We start from the raw sequence: 26,629 nt of genomic DNA on the forward strand, positions 1-26,629 counted from the left end.
GATGATTCTGAGAGGATTTCTACTCCTGATTCCCATGTGTGGAAGGCTCAGATTAAGGCTATCTCTTCAGCAATCCAACTCAAACCCTACCCAAGTCTCACTGAACTTTCCCATGGACCATTTATTTCTTCCTTTTTTTTATACAAAGACAGAAGGCCAGCTTCCTTCTCTTTTATCTCCCTCCCAAATGGCTGTTTAGCCAGAATAAGGGGTCAATGAGTTAAACCTAGAGGTCCTCAAAGAATATCCAAGAGGCAGTTGCTGTCACCATAACACTTGTGACATCACAGAAAAGGTAGGGCTCTCCAGGATACAAGAGAATTTTCAGGGAGGGCCTAAGAAGATTTCACTGAGAATTGCCATCGTCTAACTGTTGAACAGCTTTCCTTACAATGAACAGATTTGAGGGTGCCCTTTCAAAGAGTGTCTCCTGTGACACACTGGAAACCTATACATACTATATATCTCTAAAGCTAGAGACTTCTCTTTGCTTCATTTGTACTTACATGTTCCGAATAGAGAATGTTGTTCAGGGGCTTGGCATCGGTAAAAAAGATCTAGGAACATTAGGTGGAGGAGAATCTTCTGGATAATAATTCCATTCCCAGGTCCATTCCTGTGACATACAGTTCAAGTTCCTAGGTATTCTCTCTTTCCCAAAGTCCAATATTTTCCCCCCAGACGTTCAGTTGAATGAATATTGTATTACATTTTCTTATCGTACATTTTTTGAAAGGGGAATTTATATATATTCCTGAATGTGTACTCAAAAATTCTGTTTTCCAATTTTATTTTTTGCAATGATATTGGGAACAAAGTGGCCCCAACTAAAGCATTAATATAACAATATAAATATTGTATATCTACTTCAAATTATAATCTCCCAAAACCTTATTTTATACAAAAAATTACCAGCCATCAATAAAGCAAAGGGCAACATGGACCCGAAAATTCAGTTCTGAATTTCCTTTAGGGTTGAAAAATTTTGCCTGGAAAGTTTTGTGGGTGTATGTGTGTCTTTATCCCTCCACTGGTGCTCCATCAGGGATACAGGAGTTGGCCTCTTAATGTTCCATAACACCAATGTAAGTCAAAGCTTAGGTTACCCCCATTGATTCGTGGGTACCTCCCTTATCCCAGGTCTCTTACTCATCCTGGAGATTTCCCCTACCTCCTCATCTCTAAAAGTTCCAGATTTCCTTTCATTCTCATGACCATCGTGTCATAGCTTTTGTCCCTTCCCACACAGCATCCATTCTCCTCTTCCTTCCATCTCCCATCTAGTTCCTTCCCTCAATCTGCCTCCTAGACTATTTTATTCCACATTCTAAATGAGAGTCAATCATATGCACTTGGGTCATTCTTCTTGTTTATCATCTTTGTATCTATGACCTTTGTGGAAGATGTTCTGTAGTTTATGGATAATATGAACTTTTAATTGATCAATTTCAACAACCCTGCTGAATCATATTTTTATAGTAGTATGTTAACATTGAACATTATAATTTATTATGAGTGAATGTCAGGAGGAGCAAATTTAAGTCAAAAGAAACTTAAAACATATATCAAATCACAGATTATAAAAATTGATCTAATAATAAAAATTCTCTACTATAGTAAGGAATTATTATATCACAGGCAATTTTTTAAGTGATACCATAAATTTGGCAGACAAATGATGTTTTTACCAAATAATTATGGATAATAGGACTAAGATCAAATAAGATAAATATATTGTTTTCATTTTGATATCACTTGCTGGCATTTTTCCTCAAACATCATGTATATAGCATTAAACATTATGGTATTAGTTTTAAATTTTAATATTTATTTTAACCTAACCTATAAAGTAATAGGATGCCTTATGTTATGTTTGTAGATATTCAACCTCATCCTCGCTTCCTCAGTTCTTTTTTCCGCCTGCCCTATGTCCCTCACCACTTATACTAGTCTCTCTTCATTATTCTTGATTCTACACTCGTATTCCACATGTTGAATATCTTCCATACCATACTGTTTAAAACCCTACTTTCTAATCTCTGCAACCTATACCAGTTAAATGAACTCAATCCACCCACAGCTTCACATAAATACAAGTATATTAAAAAGAGATTCTTTGATATATATGAGAAAGAACACATGATTTTGCCATTCTGAGTCTTTCTTATCTTACTCGGTATATTTTCTATTTACATCTATTTTCCTGAAATCATCATAGTTTAGTTTTCCTAGGGCTGAATGAAATACCATTGTGTATATTTTCATATTCTTATGTATCTACGTATCAATAAACATTCCTTACTCTTCTCAATAAAAAAGCAATAGATTTCTTTGTGAATAATGATGTGAAAGCTCAGATAGGGCTTGGGGATTTAGCTCAGCAGTAGGCCCTGGGTTCTATCCCCAATTCAAAAAAAAAAAAAGCTCAGATAAAAAAGCCAAAATTAATTACGGACAAATTTTCAAAGAGAAAAATAACTAACATATTTTTGGTTCTATGAACTAGAGCAGTGTATGTTAAAGTTAAAAAGGATGTGGTATTCATACTATTTTTATACTAATTAAAAATGTAGAATATTCAATACTTTAGAGAATGCTTATAAAATTGGACATCACTAAGTGATATTTCCACTAAAAATTTAATCTTTTTATAAAATATTTTAGTTACATATATATATATATATATATATATTTTACCTTCAAAATAAAGAACATTAAGAAGTTACTGTCATAAAATTCAATAACAACACCAATGACTGGTTATATGAATAAACAACAGACTAGGAGTTATTGAAAACATCTCCAGTTAAATAAAGAGACTTATAAAAGAGATAGAATTTTAACAGAAATGCACATGTCAATCAAAATACAATAAAATCCTGAAACTCTACTAAGATGATTACTATGCATTCCTATGTCCTAAGTTTCATCAACTAGCATGGTACAGGAAGAGAAGTTATATGTCTGAAAAATGAATTCATATTTAACATAGTAACTTTCTTCATAAAAGCCAAGCAGACACTTCTCTATTTTGTTGCTTAAAAAGTATGTACAAAGCACGGTTTTTGAATATAACACTAATATTTCAAAACTATGATTAAATATGCAAAGATCTTAACACAAAACCCAGGGTTTTCAGAACAACCATACAAACTTAAGAAGGAAAAGAAAACATTTTTAAGTACATAGATATGCGTAACGAAGTCCCCAGCTAACTAGTAACAGACGGGTCAAATTTATCGTTCTATATATTGCATAGAATACTCTCTCTCAGTTCTTTATTCCTGAGCATATGTTATTGCGTATGTTTCTCTGTTTCTTATGTTCTGAGAGCAAGTGGTATTTCTCAAAAAATTAGTTCAAATCATCTGATCTTCACTCCAACAAAAAGAAGCTGTTTACATTAGAGAAAAACAATTAAAGGTTCTCGTTCTTTATTGTGCAAAATTTATATTTGATTTTGTATGCTTAATATGCTTCTACACCTTAGTGATGACCATTCAAGATTGGCCTGAAATCCACCATTTTTAAATCACAATGTAATAGCCCTCTAGCTAATCACAGAAAAGCCTTCAAAGTGTATTTACATAGGTTTATTTAATACAAATTCAGCTTATAGTTTAAGGGGAATAGTGATGGAAAACAACTTTTCATACATTTTCGGTACCTTCACATTATTTTATAGCTAACACACTGCAATAGAATCAAGATCAAATTATTAACATCTTACTAAGTTAAAATGAGAATTTTTTCTTTGTATAGTACAGAACGTATCATTGAACATTTTTGAGACAGTATTTCTTTTATATCCCTGGAGGTACCAGAAACTCTCTCTCTCTCTCTCTCTCTCTCTCTCTCTCTCTCTCTCTCTCTCTCTCTCTCTCTCTCTCTGTAGACAAAGCTTGCCTCGAACTTAGAGTTCTGCCTGCTTCTGCTCTCCAGTGCTAAGTTTAAAGGCCTGTGCCACCACACCCCGTGATTTTCTACATCTTTAACAAGCTCTTGTCTGATTTTATTCCAAATCCTATGAAGTTAGTTCCCTAAAGAACCTAGAAGAAATCCAATAACAAAAATGTATTTTACAAATATAAGTCCCTCTTCCCGAGTTCCTGATTGATCTAGTCACTTAGCAAGCTCTCTGAGGGAACTGAAAACAACAAAATTTTGCTTTCATTAGAGGAATAAAGAAAAGGCCTTCTGACTGCACAATCTCATGATATCACAGAACAATTCTTCCAATACTACAAAGTGAAATCTTATAATGACTCCTCTACCTGAAGCCAAAGTTTATTACCTTCTATTTGTTTGTGCACACTGTGACCACCATTTCATTTTAACCAGGTTTAACACAAAGGTATTCTCTGCCCCAAGAATCCATTTCTACTATATTGACATATTCAGCCATGTTCAGTTAAATTTAAGCAACAACCACACCAAAGTCAGGATTTATAAAATATCCAAAAGATACATGGGAATAAATGCTACAAAAATAAATTTATACCAAATAAATAAACAAAATGTCTTTTACTTTTTGTAACACAACATCTATCATTTTCATTTTATTGATTGGTTCTGTGTATATTCATAAGCCAAGAAAATTGTATTTAAGCCAGGAAACATCTTGTGAGATTTAATTCTCTCTATTATATAGACTATGAAGACTGAACTTAGATATCAATGCTTAATGGAAAGCAATTTTACATGTTGTGTCATTTCACTGTTTCTCAGATTTTTTTTGTATACTTGAAAAAGTATAGCTAAATCTTGTTATTTAATATTTTTTTCATGCCTTTTTATTTTCTACTTAAATTATGAGTGATAAGTCCAAATGGGATCTGATTATATATATTGACCCCATACGTATTGTTGTAAAAATTATAAGGCAAAGTTTTATATGCTAGATAGTATACATTTGGGAGAACATTATACTTGAAATTAGGTCATTCATTTTCATTAGTTTTCTCTGAATGACTATTATTTACTAATTTGTATTAAATTTTTAGAAATATTGTGTGTTTGTTTGTGTGTGTGTGTGTGTGTGAGTGTGCCTGTGTGTGTATACATACATATATATATGTATATTTGATAATTCAAATCTAATAAGACCAGAGAAAGATGCTTGAGTGGTATTGATAATTTATGGATGCAGTGAATTTTTGTATATGCTGTATAAATAACCTTGAAAATATTTTCTGTGTATTTTTTAAAAGCAATTTTTATATATGTATACTAGATCAAACCTGATAATTGCAGTTTTAGCTTTTTCCACACTAATATTATCTCATTAGATGTCTAGAAAGAAATTCATGGATGCATGAATCATATCTTAACACCAACTGTAGGTAGACTCAATGATATATCATTCTTTTGCTCAGCTTTAATTCATAAATTATATATTTAATTTGGTCTATTTATATTAAAAACGTGTGCCACATTTTATATATATATATGTATAAATATATATGCATATATATATATATATATATATATGTATTCATTGATAACTTCTGTCAACAAACATTAAGAATTAATGATTTATATACATTATTACAAAATCTAAGAACATTCAGTTTCTTCCATAAACAACTACCATAATGCATAAATAATAGAACCATTTCCTGATTGACACGATTAACAAAAATCATTTGATGTACCATTCCTATAAACATATTTTGATATTATCCATCAGTTTCTTCAAGGAGTTTTTTAACTTTTAGTAAAGGGAAATATAGTAAAATTGAATCAAAAATGAAGTCAGTATTTTTTCAATTCATATTCCTTCAAATAGTAAAATATAGTTTGTTTAAATAGGTCATAATAAAAAGGGACATATTGGCCCTAGACAGCAAAAGAGACCAAAGGAAATTAATGCCAAACTCTAATATTTGTGCCAATATCAGAAATGGGAAATGATATTTTACTATTAATTTAATGAGACAAAATGTCATTTTTATTTAATAATTTTTCGTGAGTATTTTTTGTATTTTCAGTTCAAATGTTATCTCCTTTTCTCCCTCTCCCATAAATCCCCCTCCAGTTTCTTTGAGGATGTTCCCATTCCCACCCACCCACTTCAACCTCATTGCCCTAGCATTAAACTAAACTGGGGAAACAAGTCTTCACAGGATTAAGGGCTTTTCCTTCCAATCATGCTGGACAGTGCATTTCACACATGTGGCTGGTATCATGGGTTCCTCAATCTGTACTCACTAGTGGGTTGTTTAATCCCCCGAATTTCTGGTGGGATCTTGTTGGTTGATATTTTTGTTCTTCCTGGGTTTTTGCAAATCCCTTCAGCTCATTAAGTATATTCTCTAAAACCTCCATTGAAACCCCCTTGTTTAATCCAATGTTTAGCTGCAACCATCCCCTTTTATATCAGTAGGGATCTGTCAGAGCCTCTCAGGAGACATTCACATCTGACTTCTATCAGCAAGGGTTTGTGGGGATCAGCAATAAAGTCTGGATTGGGTGGCTGCATATTGGATGGATCCCCACGAGGGGCAGTCTCTGGCTGACCCTTTCTTCAATCCATGCTTAACTCTTTATCATTGTATTTCCTCCCATGAATATTTTGTTCTCCCTTCTTAGAAACAATGTAGCATCCACATTTTGGACTTCTTTCTGCTTGGGCTACATATGACCTGTGACTTCTTTCTTATGCATTCCACACTTTTGGGTTGATACACACTTCCAATTAATTTATACTATATGGGTTTTTACATCACACAAAATAATAATTTCAAGTTCCATCTTAAGAATTTTCTGAAAACATTGATTTTGATAGCTTAGAAGTACAGGTGTGTAAATGTACCGCATTTCCTTTATCCATTATTCTGTTGAGGGACATCTGGGTTCTTTTCAGCTTCTGAAATATATATATATATATATATATATATATATATATATATGTGAATATATTATGTGTATATATATTATATGTATATATTATATGTATATATATGTATATATGTGTTCATATATATGTATATATTATATGTATATATATATGTGTGTGTTTATATATAGTTGTTATCAACATATAGCATCATGTGTCCTTGTTATATGTTGGAGCATCTTTTGGGTATATACCCAAGAAGTGGTATTGCAGGAACCCCATGTAGTCCTAATTTTGTGAGAAAATTCCAGACTGATTTCCAGAGTGGTTATACCAGCCTGCAATCCCTCCATCATTGGAGGAATGTTCCTCTTTCTCCACATCGTTTTAGACATCGTTTTGTCAACTGAATTTTCTATTTTTTATCTTAGCCATTCTGATTTTTATGCTGTGGAATCTCAGGACTTTTCTTGATTTCCATTTACGTGATGGCTAGGGATGTTGATATTACTCAGTTAAGAATTCATTGTTTAGCTCTATACACCATTTTGAAAGGACTATTTGATTTCCTCTAACATAATTCTTTGAGTCTTTGTATATATTGAATTTAGCGCTGTATCATATGTAGGATTGTTAAAGATCTTTTCTTAATGTGTTCGTTGCTCCTATTTCCTAATGACAGAGCCCTTTGCCTTACAAAATCTTTTCAATTTTATGAAATTCCATTTGTCAAATCTTGATCTTAGAGCATAAGCCATTGGTTTTGTGTTCAGGAAATTTCCCCAGTGCCCAAGTGTTCGATACTCTTTCGCATTTTTCTTTTATTAGTGTTAGGTTATTTGGTTTTATGTGGAGATCCTTGATACACTTTGACTTGAGCTTTTTACAGGGTGAAAAGTGTGGATTGATTTCCCTTCTTCTACATGCTAATCTCCAGTCTAAACAGCACTGTTTGTTTAAAATGCTATCTTTTTTCCATTGGATGGTTTTGGCTCCTTTGTCAAATATCAAGTACCTGCTGTGTGCCTTCATTTCTGGGTCTTCAAATCTATTCCATTGATCTGGGTATCTGCCTCTGTACCATAACCATTAAATTGTTATCATTATTTTTCTTTTTTCTTTTTCTTTTTCTTTTTCTTTTTTTTTTTTTGGAGCTGGGGACCGAACCCAAGGCCTTGCAATTGCAAGGCAAGCGCTCTAACACTGAGCTAAATCCCCGACCCCACTATTTTTCTGTTATACAGTTTGAAGTAAGGGATAGTGATTCCCAAAGCGTTATTTTATTGTTGAGGATAGTTTTCCCTATCATGGGGTTTTTGTTATTCCAAATGAGTTTTCAAATTTCTCTTTCTACCTCTATGAAGAATTGAGTTGGAATTTTGATGGCGATTGCCTTGAATATGTTGATTGCTTTTGGCAAGTTGGCCATTTTTGCAATATTAACGCTACCAACCCTTGAGCATGTCAAATCTTTCCATCGGAGATTTTCTTCAATTTTTTTTTCTTCACAGACTTGAATTTCTTGTCATACAGACCTTTTACTTGCTTGGTTTGAGTGGCACAGGAGTATTTTTTATTATTTTTGACTAATGTGAAGTTGTCATATCCCTAATTTCTTCTCAACCTGTTTATCCTTGAAGTAGAGGAAGGGTATTGATTTGTTTGAGTTAATTTTATATCCAGCCACTTTATTGAAGATTTTTATTGGCTGAATGAATTCTCTGGTTGAATATTTGGGGTCACTAATATATACTATCATATCATGTACAAACCATGATATTTTTACCTCTTGCATTCTCTTTGATATCCTTTTGTTTTCTACTTTCTGTGAATAAGATTTCCAGTACTATATTAAAGAAGTAAGTGGAGATTGGGCCACATTTTCTATTCACTGATTTTTGTTGTATTTCTTCAAGGTTCTCTCCATTCAAGTGGATGTTGGCTACTGATTTTTTGTAATATTGCTTTTACTATGTTTATGTATGGACATTGAATTTATGATTTGTACAAAATCTTTAACATGAAAAGGTATTGATTGTTTTCATTTTTTGTCAGCATCTAACAAGATGATCACTTGTTCCCCTACCTTGTGAGTTTCTTTATGCAATTGATTTTTTTATATGCTGACCTCCAGTTGAACCATCACCATTTCTTGAAAGTTCTGTCATTTTTCCATTAAATGATTTTAGCACTTTATCAAAGATAAAGTGACCATAGGTGTTTGCATTCATTTCTGGTTCTCCAGGCTTGGATATCTGGTAAAACTTTCAATTACCATGGGTGGAGAAAACAAGATATTCCATGACAATGCCAAATTTACAAAACATCTTTCGACAAATCCATCCCCACATATGATAGTAGATGGAAACTTCCAACACAAGGAAGGAAACTACACCCTAGGAAAGAGTAGGGAATTAATCTTTCAACAAACCCAAAAGATGATAGACACAAACGTAATTTCATTTCTAACAATAAAAATAACAGGAAAAAACAATACATTTTATTTATTATCTCTTACCATCAATGGACTTAATTCTCCAATAAAAAGATATAAACTAAGGGATTGGATACATAAAGAGGACCGCACATTTTGCTGCTTACAGGAAACACACCTTAGTTATACAGACAGTCACTATCTCAACGTAGAAGGCTGGAGAGAAATTCCAGGCAAATGGTCCCAAGAAACAAAGTGGAATAGCCTTTCTAACATTGAATAAAATTGACTCTCAACCAAAGATATCAAAAATGATAAGGAAGGACAAAATAATTGTAAAAAAATAATACTAAGATGAACTATCAATTCTGAACAACTATGTTTCAAATGCTAGGGCACATAAATTCACAAAAGAAACATCACTAAAGCTCCAAGCTTATATTGTCTCGGACACAATAATAGTGGGAGACTTCAATACTCCACATAGATCAATGGATCATTTTTGGAAACTGAAACTAAACTGATACAGTAAAAATAACAGAAATTATTATCCAAATGGATTTATCAGATATTGAAAGAACATTTCATCCTAAAACAATAGAACATACCTTTTTCTCTGCACCTCAAAGTAACTTCTCTAAACTTTCCCATATACTCAATAACTAAACAGGTCTCAATAGATAACAGAATATTCAAATAATCCCATGCACCTTATCAGATTACCATGGACTAGGGCTTGTCTTCAATACTTTCTTATTTTTATATTTGTTTTTATTATCGATATTTTCTTTATGTGGTATTTTTCAAACATCATCTCTCTTGATAGTTTGGCACTACGCATTCCAGGTTGGGTTTAGCCTAGCAGTAATCCTTCCATTTTGCCTCTATTGTAGCAAGAGTGAGAGCTAAATTCCATTCTTGGTTATATACTACATTTTGAATGAACTCTTTGGGCACACAGTGCATTTAATGTTTTCCTCTTTACTTAAATATATATTATTACTATCTCATCTTACAAATTTGTAGTTTGATAATGACATTTTTAATATCATGATTTCTGAATGGATCTTTTGATTTTATTTTGTTTATATTTTATCTCCATTTAAATGGATTTTTCTTTGTGAATACTTTCTGTCTTTAAGTGTGTTTGTGTCTTTAAGTGATTTTATTATTGTTTATCAATGACAAAATGCAATTTATTTACACCAGCAGCCATACAGGAAGGGGAACACAAGAGTTAGTTGGCTAATTGTATAGTATGGGTTACTTATTCAAACATAAAAATCTCTGAAACAAAGGACAGTGATGAATTTCACACTATCCTCCCCCAAAAATCCCAGCATAAAATAATTCCCAGTAATGGCCTGAGGTCATGTGCTGTTGGGTAGTAGTTTATGGAAGAATAAACCCACTAACCACAGAAAATTTAAAAAGCACTTTCTTCCATACACACAGATACATAATAGGATTAGAGAGTGGTCAATAAAGTCAATTGAAGAAGATGTAAAGAAGTATGTTGTTACAAGAAAACGAGGACAAGGGAAGAATTTGAAACCACTTTCAACTATACAATGGTGAACATTTGTTCCCAAAAAGTAGTTTGTGTGCCAGAACAATAATAGCTGGACTGAACCACCTTTTATCTACACAGAGAGGGGAGCTAAGGCTCTTATGGGAACAATGAAGCGAGAAAACCAAAACAATAGCAAAAGGGGTATTAATATAAGCAATCCATTAATGCAAACTACAACAGACATCTTTATGTTCTAACCAGAAATCGCAGGAAAACTAAAGTCATATTTCAGCGCCCTATCTGATAACAAGAGTGAGCGAGCCATGGTCTTTCTCGCTTTCATGTTTTTCAAGTACTTTACAGAAGTAAGAATTTCAGACTCCTTTTTCCATGATTTACTAAAGGGTTTTATATGCCTCAATTTATTAAGTAATTATTTAAAAGCATATGTAGCTCCTGACAAGGTTTTATTAAAGTTCTCAAACTTCTTGGACTAAGATTCCAAAGTGTAAGTAGGTCCAACCCTGAGCTGTAAAACTATGACAAGGCAATAATAACAGGTATTTTCAAGGCCCAAGCACTATAGCACTGTACTATTGAGCACAGTGATCCAAATTAATTCAAACAAGAGAGAAGGAAGAAAAAGGGTTAGAAATGTTGTGAAGTATCAACACCTTCCTTGTGTATGTCAGCATTCAAGGTTCTGCAATAAGTCTTAAGACGCAGTATCCAAGTAGCAATGGGAGGAAAGAACTCAGGAGAAGACAGGGAGATAAACTAGCATGGCAGGTGTATGTAAGAGAAAATGTAGACATGAACATGTCCCGTAATTTTGAAAAAAGATTTTTCATTATTTTCTCATTCCAATCAAAACAGACATCCCTGAATGATTCTCTTGTAAGACTTTCATAAAAGAGTTAAAACAAAAACCAACATAAAAATTGAAAGTTTGAAAAGAAAAAAAAAAACTTGTGTATGTTTCAGAGCAGGATCACAGGGAAATGAGCTGAATCTTGTCAATATGAAACCTAGAGTGGCAAGCAGGACCTAGATTAAGAGCTGCAAGAGAAAGGCAGGGGAGCAGTGACAGGAACATGGCCAGGTCTGAGAGATAAGGCTGGTCCTTTACAGGGGCACAGAATGAGGTAAGAAAACACTTCAAGTAAAGCAGCACCTTTCATTTCTGCTCACCTCAGTAATCCCATCTTCCAATAACCCCCATTTAGGGAATAATACAGAAGAGTTATGGTATGTATGTCATTCACTTCCCATTTACTTTTAACCCTGCACCAAAGTCAGGAAATTACAAACTTTCTAACTTCCAAGAAAAAAAATACAGCCCCAGGTATAAGGAGGTCCTGAGGACCAGGTGACAAACTGCAATATGTGAGAGTAGAGAATGTGAAGACATCTCATTCAACATAGCAGAAGTGTGACAGCCCAAGCTAAGAAGGGAAAAGGCAACCATATCAGGTAAACCAGGTCTGCTTCTCATAACATTAAACTCGTTTGTATTATTCTTTCCTTTATAAAAAAATAATTTATTTGGACTTACATTCCAGAATATAAGAATCAGTGATGGATGATATCAGAGCAAAGATACACAGGCAGAGGTTGCTGAAAGATTACATCTCAGAACACAAGCGGAAGGTGGAGAAAACTGGATTGAAATAGCTTCAGTCCTTTAAACCTCAAAGCCTACCCCTAACTACATACCTCCTGCAACAAGGACATACCACCTAGTAAAATTGCAATTTTTGGCATTTTCATATTCTTAACTGTACTTAGTTCAAATCACTTTCCAGCTCAATCTTCATTTTGAATGAAGCTGATTTATTCTGCAATGTGGCTGTACCAACTTCACTTCCTAATATTGGCTTTCATCATGTGGATAATGGATGGTTCTGGATGCATAGGGGATGATTTTATTCCTATATATTACTCCCTTTATGTCCTATATGAGTAGTGACATTTCAATGAGTTTCATTTGGAGAAGGTATAAATGGTTGAGCTTACATATACAGTTTAAACCTCTATTGACATTTTTTAGAAAATATCAGGTATCCATTCTTTGTTAATAATTTCTTCTTTATATGATAAACAAACAATAAAATTTTAGTCAAATCAAAATAATTCTCTATATTTTAATATCCAAAGATACAGAAGAACATTAAGATAATGTGTAATATTAAATCAGCTGAACTGCATGTTCATTTAATTAAGAATAACCAGAATCATTGATAGGTTTATGGAACATATTATACGATCAAATACCAAAGCATTGAATATATAGTGGCAGAAGAAGAGGGTCATTTTATAGAATGTACCTTAACTTCAGATCCAGTATTTTCTTTCATGTAGCAAGAATTCAATTTAAATACTCTTCCTCAGTATTTTTCATCCTCTCATTGATTCTACTTTCAAAGCTCTATCCTATAACTCGCACGATTGTTAAATTTAAAACCAAGAACAGTACATGTGTCAATCATTTTCTGCCTTTCCTGATTTGTGTTTTATTCGGTTCAAAATGGTCATGATGTTTTGAAATCATGAAGAATTTCTGGCTCATTTGATGAAAATTTTCTGAAAGCATATGTTATTCATACTTTTAAAATACTGTTGATATGCTAAATAGTAGTGGATATTATAGTTAAAAATCATCTGGATAAGGAATTTTTGCATGTATATCATATCACACTAAAATACTAAAGATAAAAAGTATAAGAGCTAGAATTTATTACAATTTTTAGTCTTCTCGGGTTTGCAAATTTACAAAATCTAAGCAAATGACTTCTTTTGGTGAAATTCACATTCATGAGCTAATAAATTCTAATCAAACTGCTGTGTCAGCTCCCATAAACTTGGATTAAATTCTAATTGCAATCCAAAATGCTTGTAATAAGTAAATGGACAAATACTTTGTCTGAATACACTAAATAAGCATGTAGTATAATCATAGGTTTCCTCTTAATTAAATATGAGGATATAACTTGAAAAAATACAGATATTAAAGTAAGTTTTTGTTATATAACAGCTAGTTATGGTCTGAGTAATGACTTAAATCACCAAACCATGAACAGTAAATAGGAATGTCTAGTGAGTTAGAGGTTCTTTCAAGCATCTTCAAGTAAATCGATCTAAAATAAATTCCTTGAAAATTCTCCTAAACCCACTTATCATGAAATATTTCACATCTTAGAAAATAACACCAACATCTTTTCATTTGCTCAAAAAAAAAAAAAGACATTGGCTTTCTTTTCTTCCTGCCCACCCCAGCCTCATTCTACTACAAAACACATCAATTTCCAACATAGCTCTCTGATATGACTCTTTTTCATTATCATTGACACTACTTCCATATAGACTTCAAAAACTTCCTTCAAATCATTCTCTGTAACATTTCATAATACATAAGTAACCAGAGTCCTTTACTATATACATACAGAGTTAAACAAACTTATTTAAACCTACTCAATGATTTCTAATACATTTTCTGTAAATAAAAATTCTATTTCTAATATTGTTTCTATATTCCCATATGTGACATTGCCTAAGCATCAGCTTTATTTGGACTGCTCTTCTATCTCTGAATCAATACAAACTTCTCTCATATGTACTTTTGGATATGTCAAGGTCTTCATCCTATTATCGAACTTATATTTACTGTGATTTTGCCCAAAATATAGTTCAATTCTGTTTCATTTTATTTAACTTAAATGTCACTTCCCTAAGAAAATCTCCATGACCTTTTTTCTAAAATAGATTCTTCAATTACTTGCATGATATTGACTCCAACATACTGATTTATGCATTCATTTCTTTCTTTTTCCTTGTGTATAAAGCAGTATTAATTAAAGAAAGTTCATAATACTTTTTATTCATTCCTAAACTATACTACTATTATGGAGCCTGGTACATTAATGGAGATTTATTTATTTATTTATTGATTGATTGATTGCACGATTTAGTAAGTTGTAAAAAATAAACATTATACTATTCTTCGTTTTAATGAATATGCATTCCATGCATTGGTTAAACCACCATGAAGTAATAATGTGAGTTCATAAATATATTACAATTCAATGAATTAAATGACATTGCCTAAACATTTTTATTTGTCAGCGATAGTCTATTTCATATTCAACAGCAATTCTTTGTTGACTGAGCAATTATCTCAGCTAGGAATACATTTGACATGAAATTATAAGATACCTAATTTTAATTCATAGCACCCATTTAAAAATGCCAGGTGCAATTTATTTGTGGTCCCATCTCTGAAGATACAAAGAAATGATCATTCCTAGGGGCTGACTGGTCATGGAGTCAAATTTTATTTGTGAGCTGTTTCAGTGAAAGATTAAAAACCAAGAGGACATACAGCTGTGTTTCCAGAGCTGAACCTGTACCTCATCTCTCTGTGGCCAGACACCACCAGAAAATGGCTGGACTTCCAGGAGTGATGACACACTAAAGAGCACAAGAGAGATTAACACTCTTCAGAGGGAACTTCCTGGAGCCCTCAGAACCCAGGAACAGAGGTGCAGTCTGTTACAATATACTTTTGGTTTATATCTATTCCTTGTAGCTGATCCTGATCCACAGCTCTTGGTAGACAAGATCCTTCCAGAGAGATTTAGTGTCCCTCGAGTGCTGACCCACAGGCTTACAGGAGGTTCAATCCATTGTCAGAGACAGTAAAAACAGCTAACCCCAGAGATAATGAGATGGCGAGAGGGAAGTATAAAAGCCTAAACAACATAAACCAAGGCTACATGACATCATCAGAACCCAGTTTTCACACCAACGCAAGGTTAGGATATCCTCAACACAACAGAAAAGAAAAAGAAATGTTTGTACTTCAAATCACTTAACATGATGAGGTTAAAGGATTTTAAGAAGGACATAAGTAACTCCTTCAAAGAAAAACAGGACAACAGATGTAAAGAGATAGAAGCCCTTATAGAGGAAATGCAGAACTCCCTTAAAGAATTACAGGAGACAATAACCAAACTGGTGGAGGAAGTGAACAATCCATCAGGAAAAAAAATATTTAAACAGAAAGAGCAATAACAACAACAACAACAACAATATTAACAACAACAACAAAAAACACACAAAGAGAGACACTCTGGATATGGAAAACCTGGGAAAGAGATTAGGAGTCAAGAATGCAAGCATCAAACAACAGAATATAAAAGATAGAAAAGATTATCACGGTCAGAAGGTACCAAAGAAAGCATTGACACAACTGTCAAAAATGCAAAACACAAAAAACTCCTAACCCAAAACATCCCAGAAATCCCAGAGAAAATGAGAAGACAAAACCTAAGGATTATAGGTATAGAAAAGAATGAAGACTCCCACCTTGAAGGGCCAGAAAATATCTTCAACAAAATTATACTAGAAATCTTCCCTAACCTAAAGATAGAGACAACCTTAACCATATGAAAAGAATAAAGTACTCCAAAAAAATTGGACAAGAAAAGAAATTTCTACCATCACATAATAGTCAAAATATAAAGGGCACAAATCAAAGAAAAAATATTAAAAGCAGTAAGGGAAAAAGTTCAAGTAACATAAAAAGGCAAACCTATCAGAATTCCACCAGTCTTCATAAAAGACACTATGAAAGTTAGCAGATCCTAGGCATACATCACACAAATCCTAAAAGAACAAAAATGGCACCCCAGGCTACTATAAAATCTCTCAACTACATAGATGGAGATACCAAGAGATGCCATGTAAATAGCAAATTTACAAAATATATTTCCATTAATCCAGTCCTTCAAAAGATAGTAGATCCAAAATTCCAGCACCAGTTGGGAAACTACACCCCACACAAAGCACGAAAATAATCTACTTTTAAAAAACACAAAAGAAGTTAAATAAGATAGCCACAGAAACATAATTTGACATCTAACAAAAAAAAATAGAAAAAAGCAACAATTGTTCCCAAATACACTAAATATCAAAGGACTCAATTCTACATAAAAAGACAAACACTAACTGAATATATATATATATATATATATATATATATATATATATATATATATGTATGTATATATATATATATATATATATATCATTTTGATGCATGAACTGAACACAATTCAATGACAAAGACAAATGCTTCCTCAGAGTGAAAGGCAGTAAAACAATTTTTCAGCAAATGTTCCCAAGAAAGAACCTGACGTAACCATTCTAGTATCAAATGAAAAAGACTTTCAAGCAAAAGTTATTAAAAAAGGTAATAAAGGACATTTCATACTCACCAAACGAAAAATATACCAAGAAATACTCAATACTGAATAACTATGCTACAAATTGAAGGGCATACACATTTGTCAAGGAAACTTTACTAAAGCTCAAAACATATATTATATCATATACAATAATAGTTGGACATTTCAATACACCACTCTCATAAATAGACAGATCATGGAAAGAGAAACTAAGCAAAGACACAAAGAAACTAACAAGGTATGAACCAAATGTATTTAACAAATATCAATACAACATTTCATCTTAAAAAATAGAAACCAGAAGAGACTGCTCCCTGCACACACATCTCGGACGCCAGAGGAAAAAGCCAAAGACCATCTGGAACCCTGGTGCACTGAAGCTCCCGGAAGGGGCGGCACAGGTCTTCCTGGTTGCTGCCGCTGCAGAGAGCCCCTGGGCAGCACCCCACGAGCGAACTTGAGCCTCGGGACCACAGGTAAGACCAAACTTTCTGCTGCAAGAAAGCTGCCTGGTGAGCTTGGGACACACGGAAGCAGAATTTCTCTAGAACCGGGCACGTTCTGTGTTTACCGGAAGTCCCACACCCGCGGATCCTGGCCCGCAGCAGCTCTCTGCTCCCAGACCCGGTGAGAGAGAGACCCAACCGCCTGGTCAGGTGGGCACTCCTGAGGCTGCAGAGCAGAAGAGACCACCAACACTGCTCACCCCTGCCCACATCCCTGGCCCAAGAGGAAACTGTATAAGGCCTCTGGGCTCCCGTGGGGGAGGGCCCAGGAGCGGCAGAACCCCTGCCAGAGACACCGCCGGACCCTGAAGGAAACAGACCGGATAAACAGTTCTCTGCACCCAAATCCCGTGGGAGGGAGAGCTAAACCTTCAGAGAGGCAGACAAGCCTGGGAAACCAGAAGAGACTGCTCCCTGCACACACATCTCGGACGCCAGAGGAAAAAGCCAAAGACCATCTGGAACCCTGATGCACTGAAGCTCCCGGAAGGGGCGGCACAGGTCTTCCTGGTTGCTGCAGCTGCAGAGAGCCCCTGGACAGCACCCCACGAGCAAACCTGAGCCTCGGGACCACAGGTAAGACCAAATTTTCTGCTGCAAGAAAGCTGCCTGGTGAACTCAAGACACAGGCCCACAGGAACAGCTGAAGACCTGTAGAGAGGAAAAACTACACGCCCGAAAGCAGAACACTCTGTCCCCATAACTGACTGAAAGAGAGGAAAACAGGTCTACAGCACTCCTGACACACAGGCTTATAGGACAGTCTAGCCACTGTCAGAAATAGCAGAACAAAGTAACACTAGAGATAATCTGATGGCGAGAGGCAAGCGCAGGAACCCAAGCAACAGAAACCAAGACTACATGCCATCATCGGAGCCCAATTCTCCCACCAAAACAAACATGGAATATCCAAACACACCAGAAAAGCAAGATCTAGTTTCAAAATCATATTTGATCATGATGCTGGAGGACTTCAGGAAAGACCTGAACACACTTAGGGAAGCACAGGAAAACATTAATAAATAAGTAAAAGCCTACAGAGAGGAATCGCAAAAATCCCTGAAAGAATTCCAGGAAAACACAATCAAACAGTTGAAGGAATTAAAAATGGAAATAGAAGCAATCAAGAAAGAACACATGGAAACAACCCTGGATATAGAAAACCAAAAGAAGAGACAAGGAGCTGTAGATACAAGCTTCACCAACAGAATACAAGAGATGGAAGAGAGAATCTCAGGAGCAGAAGATTCCATAGAAATCATTGACTCAACTGTCAAAGATAATGTAAAGCGGAAAAAGCTACTGGTCCAAAACATACAGGAAATCCAGGACTCAATGAGAAGATCAAACCTAAGGATAATAGGTATAGAAGAGAGTGAAGACTCCCAGCTCAAAGGACCAGTAAATATCTTCAACAAAATCATAGAAGAAAACTTCCCTAACCTAAAAAAAGAGATACCCATAGACATACAGGAAGCCTACAGAACTCCAAATAGATTGGACCAGAAAAGAAACACCTCCGGTCACATAATTGTCAAAACACCAAACGCACAAAATAAAGAAAGAATATTAAAAGCAGTAAGGGAAAAAGGTCAAGTAACATATAAAGGGAGACTTATCAGAATCACACCAGACTTCTCGCCAGAAACTATGAAGGCCAGAAGATCCTGGACTGATGTTATACAGACCCTAAGAGAACACAAATGCCAGCCCAGATTACTGTATCCAGCAAAACTCTCAATTAACATTGATGGAGAAACCAAGATATTCCATGACAAAACCAAATTTACACAATATCTTTCTACAAATCCAGCACTACAAAGGATAATAAATGGTAAAGCCCAACATAAGGAGGCAAGCTATACCCTAGAAGAAGCAAGAAACTAATCGTCTTGGCAACAAAACAAAGAGAATGAAAGCACACAAACATAACCTCACATCCAAATATGAATATAACGGGAAGCAATAATCACTATTCCTTAATATCTCTCAATATCAATGGCCTCAACTCCCCAATAAAAAGACATAGATTAACAAACTGGATACGCAACGAGGACCCTGCATTCTGCTGCCTACAGGAAACACACCTCAGAGACAAAGACAGACACTACCTCAGAGTGAAAGGCTGGAAAACAACTTTCCAAGCAAATGGTCAGAGGAAGCAAGCTGGAGTAGCCATTCTAATATCAAATAAAATCAATTTCCAACTAAAAGTCATCAAAAAAGATAAGGAAGGACACTTCATATTCATCAAAGGAAAAATCAACCAAGATGAACTCTCAATCCTAAATATCTATGCCCCAAATACAAGGGCACCTACATACGTAAAAGAAACCTTACTAAAGCTCAAAACACACATTGCACCTCACACAATAATAGTGGGAGATTTCAACACCCCACTCTCATCAATGGACAGATCATGGAAACAGAAATTAAACAGTGATGTCGACAGACTAAGAGAAGTCATGAGTCAAATGGACTTAACGGATATTTATAGAACATTCTATCCTAAAGCAAAACGATATACCTTCTTCTCAGCTCCTCATGGTACTTTCTCCAAAATTGACCATATAATTGGTCAAAAAACGGGCCTCAACAGGTACAGAAAGATAGAAATAATCCCATGCTTGCTATCGGACCACCACGGCCTAAAACTGGTCTTCAATAACAATAAGGGAAGAATGCCCACATATACGTGGAAATTGAACAATGCTCTACTCAATGATAACCTGGTCAAGGAAGAAATAAAGAAAGAAATTAAAAACTTTTTAGAATTTAATGAAAATGAAGATACAACATACTCAAACTTATGGGACACAATGAAAGCTGTGCTAAGAGGAAAACTCATAGCGCTGAGTGCCTGCAGAAAGAAACAGGAAAGAGCATATGTCAGCAGCTTGACAGCACACCTAAAAGCTCTAGAACAAAAAGAAGCAAATACACCCAGGAGGAGTAGAAGGCAGGAAATAATCAAACTCAGACCTGAAATCAACCAAGTAGAAACAAAAAGGACCATAGAAAGAATCAACAGAACCAAAAGTTGATTCTTTGAGAAAATCAACAAGATAGATAAACCCTTAGCCAGACTAACGAGAGGACACAGAGAGTGTGTCCAAATTAACAAAATCAGAAATGAAAAGGGAGACATAACTACAGATTCGGAGGAAATTCAAAAAATCATCAGATCTTACTATAAAAACCTATATTCAACAAAATTTGAAAATCTTCAGGAAATGGACAATTTCCTAGACAGATACCAGGTATCGAAGTTAAATCAGGAACAGATAAACCAGTTAAACAACCCCATAACTCCTAAGGAAATAGAAGCAGTCATTAAAGGTCTCCCAACCAAAAAGAGCCCAGGTCCAGACGGGTTTAGTGCAGAATTCTATCAAACCTTCATAGAAGACCTCATACCAATATTATCCAAACTATTCCACAAAATTGAAACAGATGGAGCCCTACCGAATTCCTTCTACGAAGCCACAATTACTCTTATACCTAAACCACACAAAGACACAACAAAGAAAGAGAACTTCAGACCAATTTCCCTTATGAATATCGACGCAAAAATACTCAATAAAATTCTGGCAAACTGAATTCAAGAGCACATCAAAACAATCATCCACCATGATCAAGTAGGCTTCATCCCAGGCATGCAGGGATGGTTTAATATACGGAAAACCATCAACGTGATCCATTATATAAACAAACTGAAAGAACAGAACCATATGATCATTTCATTAGATGCTGAGAAAGCATTTGACAAAATTCAACACCCCTTCATGATAAAAGTCCTGGAAAGAATAGGAATTCATGGCCCATACCTAAACATAGTAAAAGCCATATACAGCAAACCAGTTGCTAACATTAAACTAAATGGAGAGAAACTTGAAGCAATCCCACTAAAATCAGGGACTAGACAAGGCTGCCCACTCTCTCCCTATTTATTAAATATAGTTCTTGAAGTTCTAGCCAGAGCAATCAGACAACAAAAGGAGATCAAAGGGATACAGATCAGAAAAGAAGAGGTCAAAATATCACTATTTGCAGATGACATGATAGTATATTTAAGTGATCCCAAAAGTTCCACCAGAGAACTACTAAAGCTGATAAACAACTTCAGCAAAGTGGCTGGGTATAAAATTAACTCAAATAAATCAGTTGCCTTCCTCTATACAAAAGAGAAACAAGCCGAGAAAGAAATTAGGGAAACGACACCCTTCATAATAGACCCAAATAATATAAAGTACCTCGGTGTGACTTTAACCAAGCAAGTAAAAGATCTGTACAATAAGAACTTCAAGACACTGAGGAAAGAAATTGAAGAAGACCTCAGAAGATGGAAAGATCTCCCATGCTCATGGATTGGCAGGATTAATATGGTAAAAATGGCCAATTTACCAAAAGCAATCTACAGATTCAATGCAATCCCCATCAAAATACCAATCCAATTCTTCAAAGAGTTAGACAGAACAATTTGCAAATTCATCTGGAATAACAAAAAACCCAGGATAGCTAAAGCTATCCTCAACAATAAAAGGACTTCAGGGGGAATCACTATCCCTGAACTCAAGCAGTATTACAGAGCAATAGTGATAAAAACTGCATGGTATTGGTACAGAGACAGACAGATAGACCAATGGAATAGAATTGAAGACCCAGAAATGAACCCACACACCCATGGTCACTTGATTTTTGACAAAGGAGCCAAAACCATCCAATGGAAAAAAGATAGCATTTTCAGCAAATGGTGCTGGTTCAACTGGAGGGCAACATGTAGAAGAATGCAGATCGATCCATCCTTATCACCCTGTACAAAGCTTAAGTCCAAGTGGATCAAGGACCTCCACATCAAACCAGACACACTCAAACTAATAGAAGAAAAACTAGGGAAGCATCTTGAACACATGGGCACTGGAAAAAATTTCCTGAACAAAACACCAATGGCTTATGCTCTAAGATCAAGAATCGACAAATGGGATCTCATAAAACTGCAAAGCTTCTGTAAGGCAAAGGACACTGTGGTTAGGACAAAACGGCAACCAACAGATTGGGAAAAGATCTTTACCAATCCTACAACAGATAGAGGCCTTATTTCCAAAATATACAAAGAACTCAAGAAGTTAGACCGCAGGGAAACAAATAACCCTATTAAAAAATGGGGTTCAGAGCTAAACAAAGAATTCACAGCTGAGGAATGCCGAATGGCTGAGAAACACCTAAAGAAATGTTCAACATCTTTAGTCATAAGGGAAATGCAAATCAAAACAACCCTGAGATTTCACCTCACACCAGTGCGATTGGCTAAGATCAAAAACTCAGGTGACAGCAGATGCTGGCAAGGATGTGGAGAAAGAGGAACACTCCTCCATTGTTGGTGGGATTGCAGACTGGTAAAACCATTCTGGAAATCAGTCTGGAGGTTCCTCAGAAAATTGGACATTGAACTGCCTGAGGATCCAGCTATACCTCTCTTGGGCATATACCCAAAAGATGCCTCAACATATAAAAGAGACACGTGCTCCACTATGTTCATCGCAGCCTTATTTATAATAGCCAGAAAATGGAAAGAACCCAGATGCCCTTCAACAGAGGAATGGATACAGAAAATGTGGTACATCTACACAATGGAATATTACTCAGCTATCAAAAACAACGAGTTTATGAAATTCGTAGGCAAATGGTTGGAACTGGAAAATATCATCCTGAGTGAGCTAACACAATCACAGAAAGACATACATGGTATGCACTCATTGATAAGTGGCTATTAGCCCAAATGCTTGAATTACCCTAGATCCCTAGAACAAACGAAACTCAAGACGGATGATCAAAATGTGAATGCTTCACTCCTTCTTTAAATGAGGAAAAAGAATACCCTTGGCAGGGAAGGGAGAGGCAAAGATTAAAACAGAGACTGAAGGAACACCCATTCAGAGCCTGCCCCACATGTGGCCCATACATATACAGCCACCCAATTAGACAAGATGGATGAAGCAAAGAAGTGCAGACCGACAGGAGCCGGATGTAGATCGCTCCTGAGAGACACAGCCAGAATACAGCAAATATAGAGGCGAATGCCTCTGAACTGAGAATTGGTCCCCTAATGAAGGATTCAGAGAAAGAACTGGAAGAGCTTGAAGGGGCTCGAGACCCCAAAAGTACAACAATGCCAAGCAACCAGAGCTTCCAGGGACTAAGCCACTACCTAAAGACTATACATGGACTGACCCTGGACTCTGACCCCATAGGTAGCAATGAATATCCTAGTAAGAGCACCAGTGGAAGGGGAAGCCCTGGGTCCTGCTAAGACTGAACCCCCAGTGAACTAGTCTATGGGGGGAGGGCGGCAATGGGGGGAGGGTTGGGAGGGGAACTCCCATAAGGAAGGGGAGGGGGGAGGGGGATGTTTGCCCGGAAACTGGGAAAGGGAATAACACTCGAAATGTATATAAGAAATACTCAAGTTAATAAAAAAAACAAAAAAACAAAAAAAACAAAAAAAAAATAATATACCTCCTCATGGGCCAGCCCTAAGATTGATCTTCTTTCTCCTGTTGGTTCTTCTTGAGGCAGCTGTGGAGGAAGAGTGTTAGCGGAGGGTGAGACTTTGTCTTACGATATATGTGGTAAGTTTTTGTCTTAGAAGATATTTCTGGTTGCTGTATGATAATAAGTTTACTTATCTAAGTCTAAGTTACTATGTTACTGTACCTGATTTACTTATCTATGTCTCAGTCACTATGCTTTGCTACTGTAACTGGTCTGCCGTCTGAGACCAGAAACTGCAGTCTCTGGCACTTACCACCTCATTCTAAGACAGCAGGAGATAAAGTAGAGGATTACTTGCTGGAGCCTTTTCCCTTTTGTCCTTATGCTTCTTGCTTGTCAGGCTAGGGAGAAGCTTGGAGCAATAAACTTCTACTAAACCATGAGAAGTGCATAGCAATTACAGAAGTAAAACTTTTACATAGTCAAATATGCATAAACATAATTTCACACCTGGATTCAATAAACGTGCATTGATACATTTCCTCTCAAATACAGCTGGGCCCAACTTACATGCAATCTCACAATTACATTCTTACACACAAAAACTCATAATTACATACTTACACAGACATCCATACTTACATATGCATATTGAGCAAAAGACCAAGGACCAGTGCAGAAAGATGGACTCCAATCTTTATTTCAGAGAGAAAGAAATCGCTTCTACCCTTTTAATGCTAAGTTTATTCATACCAAGTTTGTAAGAGAAAAGACTTCTTCCTTTTAACAAGACTAAGCCTCCATTAGTACTAAGAAATGACCTTTTCTGTCCCATGGTAAGGACAAACCTGCCTGCACCTTCTTTTCTTTCCAGCTTCTTCTTTTTTCCTCTTTTCTTCTGCATTCTGCTGATTGCTCTCTTATGTTACATAAGTTATTCCTCTCTACATTTCTTCTCAGCCCAGATCTTTTTGTATCAGCTCTACTTAGCTCAGTTCTCCTTATCTCAAACCGGATTTTTCAGCTCAGCCACTATCGAGCCCAGTCCATCTGTCTCTGTCCTTCCAGTTCAGACCTTCTGTCTCAGTCCTTCTGTGTGTCTTCTCTTTGTCCTCAGCACCTAAACATCTTTCAGAATACATGATCACGTGTTACAATGATTATCACTATTTCATATGAAAGATCAAAGCATGAATTGATATACAATTTTACAACCGAGAATGTTTACGTGAATATCCATCAGGAGTAATTATCTGGCTAAACCTTCATCACCAGTGTCAGCTCTACAGGTTCACTGAATATCCAAAACCATAGTTGATAGAGAAGTTATTTACAGATAAACCCAGTCAATATCTTATCCTCTGTCCTTGCACCTGTAACAAATCATTTGTTCTCTTTTTATGTCTCTTGATAACTGTTTTGCAACCTCTTGGAATGTGTCCTAAGTAGGGGAAAGACTGTTTACTATCTCAGAACAATTAACTGGTGATACCTGGGAGACTGGCAGAGTTGTCACTGCAATTTTGACTATTAGAAAGAGACTTATAGAAGTCCCATTATAAAAAGCTAAATGACCATTGATATAATATTAGGAATTATTGTAGGATCATTATTAAGACTAAAGATTCATCTATTTGTCTGTATAGCATCACTGTGGGACAGTACAACTTTGTGGCCTGCAGAGATCTGCTCCAAATGTGTGTGATCTTACTCAAGGATTGTTATATATATCTAATAATAACAACAGGAATAGCACTTCAATAGCAGGAAACTTTCCCAAAATGAATCCCTTACAGCCTTGCTTAATAAGGGCAAACCAGTTGTGGATTATAAAATAATCCGAGGCTGTCCATCTGAGGATGATCACCTGCTAGTTTTTAGCTTGTCCTGTTATGGCTCCTGACACTTTATTCTCAGTCCTACATGGTACCTTCTCCAAAACTGAAATTATGATCCATCACAAAACCGGCATAAGCAGATACAAGAAGATTGAATTAATCCCATTCATCCTATGAGATCACTACAGACTAAGAATGGTCTTCAATAACAACAAGAACAACCAAAGACCCACATATACATGGTACCTGAAGAATAATTTACTCGATGAGAACTAGTTCAAGGAAGAAATAAAGAAAAAAAAGTAAAGACTTTTTAGAATTTAATGACAATGAAGGCATAACTTGGGAACACAAAAAAAAAAAAAAAACAATGCTAAGAGGAAAACTCATAGCTATGAGAGATTCCACAAAGAAACAGGAGCTCTGGTACACTAGCAGTTTGACAGAACACCTGAAATCTCAGAACCAATAAAAACCAAATGTAACAAAAGGACTAGAGAGCAGGAAATAATCAAACTCCGTACTGAAATCAACCAAGTAGAAAGAAAAGGAATTATGACATTTTTTTTTTTTTTTTGCATATGGGGTCTTGAGCCTCTTCGGCTCTTTCAAGCCATTCTCTGATTCCTTCAGCTGGGATCCCTTTCTCAGTTCAGTGGTTTGCTGCTGGCATTTGCCTAAGTATTTGCCATACTCTGGCTTTGTCTCTCAGTAGAGATCTACATTCAGTTTCTATTGACCTGCACTTCCTTGCTGCTTCATC

General features: G+C 35.6%; 1 long non-coding RNA gene across 1 annotated transcript in view; it reads right to left on the reverse strand.

The window, feature by feature from the left end:
* Nucleotides 1-24,595: 24,595 nt before the first annotated feature.
* LOC134484332 (uncharacterized) overlaps nucleotides 24,596-26,629 on the reverse strand; it is a 99,961-nt gene continuing 97,927 nt past the window's right edge. Inside the window, exon 6 of the long non-coding RNA XR_010061731.1 lies at nucleotides 24,596-25,156. This is a non-coding gene — a long non-coding RNA (uncharacterized LOC134484332). The remainder of the gene's footprint in view (nucleotides 25,157-26,629) is intronic.

This window comes from Rattus norvegicus, chromosome Y (genome assembly GCF_036323735.1).
Source record: "Rattus norvegicus strain BN/NHsdMcwi chromosome Y, GRCr8, whole genome shotgun sequence".
Classification (NCBI taxonomy): Eukaryota; Metazoa; Chordata; class Mammalia; order Rodentia; family Muridae; genus Rattus; species Rattus norvegicus.